We start from the raw sequence: 5070 nt of genomic DNA, 5'->3' as shown, positions 1-5070 counted from the left end.
ATGTTCTGCCAAGTTAACCTGAATGGCTATAGAAATAACTCATCTGATAGACATGCATCCTATGAATGCATAAACCAAACGGTTTAAGGTGACCTAACAATGCACCTCTTAATGGTATAGTTCGAATTGGAGTAAAATCTAATGAATTAAGCGACTAGATTTAGGCTTTGGAAATAGGGTTTAGCAGAGTAATGACGGCTTTGAAGAGGGTGGCATTAAAAAGGCGTGAATAGCCAAGCGATAGATACTTGACCAAGCTCATTAAAAGACCATTTATGGATAATCTACTACCATTATTTAAACAAGGCAGGGGGATAAACAGATTATTATACCAAAATAAGAAATCATAAAAATAGAGATTAAGAAAACAGATAATGGCAAAGAATGCTAGTAGTTCAGCAAATGGAAATCACACCGAGTCACAACCCGATTCAGATGCAATGGTACGTGCAAAGTTGACAATTGGGACTTTATAAAGATCTGAGATCGAAAAGTTGATTCCTTTTCTGAATCAGGAGAAGATAAGGAAGAAAGAGCAAGAGGAGCGAGAAGAATTTGAAAGATTAAGGGCTTAAAATGATGAGGAATTTCAGTTGTGGATGAGAAAGTTAGATGCCATAGATGCACGTCGACACAGGGAGAAGCTTCAACGACGAGGAGAGCGGAAGTGTTCATGAGCGAAAACTCGCAGTGCAATAGAAAGTGATAGTGAAGATGAATAAAAGAACTGTGAAGGAGGAGAAGATGAGGAGAGCAGTGATCATTCAATGAAGAGAGATGAGAGAGCAAAAGAAGCAGAGAAAAAGAAGAGAAAGATGCAAGAGTTTTAAGATATGATGTACAAGTGCTATCTCGCCGAAAAGAAGAAAAACCCTCATAAGTTTTCTCGAACCATGTCAGAACCCCTGAACGTGGATTCTGACGGAGAGGAGATTCCTGGGTTAGACCTCGATGGAGAGCCTGTGTTTGCCGGTGAGATGGTGGTTTGCAGTGAAGCAGAAGATGAAGAAGAAGAAACCGAAGATGATTATCTCCATGGTCCCTACACATCTTCAGACGATGATGATGGTACTGGTGCCTACTATGAAAAGGATGAGTTAAACTACATCAGCAACAACGATGGCGATTCTTGGTGATTGCCTTATAGGTACTGCCAAATCCCTTAGAACTAGAGTAATGCGATATTTTGATTACTATTTCTCTTGTGCATCTTCGTGAAAACTTGTGGGGCTATTGATGGTACTTTACGTTGCTGAAGAAGTGTATGGAGAATAGGTTTTCAATTTGATACATTTGGTGGTAGTTTTTTTTTGTTTATTTGATAGATGGTGTTGATGAAGATGTTAGGTGATTTTGAGGTTCAGTTTGCAGCAGGTGTATTGTTTGGATAACAGCTGGGAGAGTTGCAGTGATTATTGTTAGAGCACTGCTCGGTCGAACTCGCATGCGTTGCTATCTCAAGCATGCTTGTCAATGTTAGTGATCAAAACTATAAGTCTTGATTTCTAGTCTACTATAAGCTAAGTCTCGGACTAGGATAGAAAGTGTAGTTGTGCTCAACACTCCATGGCGATCATCATACAAAGACGAAGAAATACTCAAGGAACTGGTGGAACTTCATCGACTAAAAGGTATGTGGATACTTGAACTTATCTATCACTCAAAAGTCTATCTACTCTATCTCCTATCTTGAGAGAAAAGTCGTTGCTATATAGACTATGATTATACACATTTGCTATTTCGAGCCGAGTTTATCTTGCTTATCTATTTCTCGAAATATGTGTTGGTAAGATTTCGCTTTGGCCAAGTTCATCTTTACTAGTGACGAAAGTCATATTAAGTTTCAATCACTTGAAAATGGCTTTGACAAAAAATGGTTTGTGAATAACAACTATATAACGTCCTCTAAGAATGTTTCAATGATTCAAATGAGAGTTTAGATTATATAACCATGGAAGGATATAAACATTGTGTGGTAACACATATGTGTGTAAGTCCTTATTCCTTGAACCAAAGTATGCGTACTTTGCTGCTCAGGAAAATCGGAACTAGAGTCTGCGTACCAAGTACGCGTATTGTCGGAAGTTCTCATCCCGAGAAATTCTGCTGGAGTTTGTAAACTAAAAACAAACTTATTCCGGGTACTTAAGTCCGCGTATTAAGTTGGTTATTTTTTAAAAATGATTGTTTGTGAACTTAAACTTATATAAACCAAGGAATGCAAAATTGCAAAACCGTGGCTATAAAGTTCACGAATCGATTCGAGTGAATCAAATCATTTTTGTTTTAATTATGTCTATTATAAAGATCTAAGCAATTGAACAACTCTCTAACTAGTTCATTTTAACTAGTTATGGTAAAGAAGAATATGGTTGATATGGAAGTGCTCATATGGCTAACCATTTGGTTAACTACTATTAAACCAACTAAATGTACATGTTTGGGTACAGTTACACAAACCTAAAAACGTGCATTTCATTTGTGTGTAAAAAGCTAAGTTTTGATCTAATGGTTGAAAGATATTAGCTTGAATCTAATCAGGTTTTCATCTAACGGTGGATATTGAATGCTTTGTTACTAAGGTAACTTAGATTGCAAACCATGATTTGAAAGACTATATAAGGGAGAACTCTAGCAACTGGGAAACCTAATCCCCACACCTCCAGTGTGATACTAGTTGTATAATATAGAGTCGATTCTCCTTTAACCTTAGGTTTCTATCGAGAACCTGTAGGTTAACGACTTGAAGACTTCATTGGGATTGTGAATCCAGACCGATACTACTTTCTCGTAGTTGTGTGATCTGATATTGTTGTTTCTATCGTACTAAGTACAATCTTAAATATTGTCTTGAGATTGATTTTTCCGATAAGCAAGATATAAAAGAAGTCACAAACATCTTCGTCTCATTGTTTGTGATTCCGCAATATCTTCTTTCGCTAGTCAGTTAAGATCATTGTGAGGTGATTGATAATACTAGGGTTGTTCTTCGGGAATATAAGTCCGTGTTATCAATTGGTTCATGTTCACCTTGATTTATCAAAATACGGAACAAAACTCATAGGTATTTCTGTAGGAGACAGATTTATCTATTACCGTAGACTTCTCTGAGTGATACATATTTTTTTATTAAAGTCTTCGACTTTGGGTCGTAGCAACTCTTAGTTGTGGGTGAGATCAGCTAAGGGAATCAAGTGCGTAGTACCCTGCTGGGATCAGAGACGTAAGGAGCACAACTGTACCTTGGATCAGTGTGATATTGATTGGGGTCCAACTATAGTCCAGACCGAAGTTAGTTTGTAGTAGGCTAGTATCTGTAGCGGCTTAATACAATGTTTGTTCAATCTGGACTAGGTCCCGGGGTTTTTCTGCATTTGCGGTTTCCTCGTTAACAAAACTTCTGGTATCTGTGTATTTCTTTTCTGTATTATATTTTGTTATATAATTGAAATATCACAGGTTGTGCGTTTGAATCGATCAATAGGGAAATCCAACCTTTGGTTGTTGATTGAAATTGATTGATCCTTGAACATTGGTCTTTGGTACCGTTCAAGTGATTTCTCTTGTATTCAATTAGACTCGCAGATTTATATTTGCTTGAGTAAGTATTGAATCGATAAAGTGAGATATAGCTCTTTGATATACTTTTATTAAGGTTGAGTTTGACTGTCTAGTTGATTCTCTTAAAATTATATTGGAGTTAGTCCATACATATTGCTAATCGAAATATTGGGTATGGTTGTTGTACCCCCGCTTTTTCAGTTGGTATCAGAGCAGGCAAACACGTTTAAAGACCTTACAAGTCTGTGTTTGTAGCGATCTGACTCTATGGACGATAAGAATATCTCAGATAACGCAACATCATCTCAGAGTCACCCTTGTGAGTTTCAAAGTCCTAAAACTTCTAAGAAAAACTCTGTTCCTGGTCCTTTAACTGAATCTGCATTTGACTGGGAAAAATCTCTTGATGAACAGTTGGATGATTTTTCAGATGACAGTGATTCATAAGAAGGACAAAGTATCGATGAGGAAGTCTCTCAATATATCAAGCCTTTTGACCGAGCTTTGAAAGAAAAGAAGTCAACAACTTGCTTGAGTAAATACATGGCTCCTCTTTGTCAAGAAAACAGAAAATGGAGAAAACTCTTTAAAGGGTATGATTGTGGATATAAACTCTTACAATATATCGTTAAAGATCGAGAAGAAGAAGTACTCTCAAAAGGGTCCGAATGTAATAATCTTTTTCGAAATCTCTTTTTGTTGAGAGAAAGACTTGCAGAATCTGAAGAAAGATATGACTCTCAACAAAAATGTTTTAAAGACAAAGAACTCAATCTTCTCGCCAAAAAAAATTCCTTGGAGACTGATCTTGCTGTTGCTCTTGATAAAGTGAAATCACTGGAAGAGAGTCTGAGTAGATTCAATTCTAGATCCACAAAATTATCTTCTATGCTTGGAGCATGTAAAGAACATCGTGATACATGTGGTCTGGGCTATAAAGGAATAGACGCTCCAGAAACTAGTAAGATCAATTTTGTTAAAGCTAATGATAACTCCTCCTGTGAAAAACCTTTTGCATCTTGTAATGTTTCTAGAAACAAGGATTATGCTCCTTATAAATCTACTCATACGAGAACGGTCAAGAACAATTCCTTTAACTGATTTTATTGCGGAAATAAAGGACATCCTGAATGAAGAAGTCAATTTCGTTTAAGGAATGAAAAACTTCACAACATTCTTGCTTGGATGTCTAAAGAAGTTATTAAACCCGTTTCTCATATTGTTGGAGTAAAAGGCATTGTCGGCAATCAAGAAAAATATTGTGATAAGTCTTTTCTTAATTGTGCTTTTGAGACTAAAAATGCTTATAATAGTAGAAGGAAGAACGGCAGAACGACAACTGACTTCTTAAATAATTCTGAGAAGAGAAAAAGGCATAGGATAAATAAAGAAAGGTTTCCTTTTCTCTCTATGAAGAAGGCTGCAAACCCGAGGTGTCTGCTCCAGATTTCATACATATCAATAATCAAGTCTCAGAGCTTAAGATCAGCATAAACAAACTCAAACAGA

This window comes from Papaver somniferum, chromosome 1 (assembly GCF_003573695.1).
Source record: "Papaver somniferum cultivar HN1 chromosome 1, ASM357369v1, whole genome shotgun sequence".
Classification (NCBI taxonomy): Eukaryota; Viridiplantae; Streptophyta; class Magnoliopsida; order Ranunculales; family Papaveraceae; genus Papaver; species Papaver somniferum.
The sequence above is the reverse complement of the archived record's forward strand: the minus strand, read 5'-3'. Positions refer to the sequence as shown.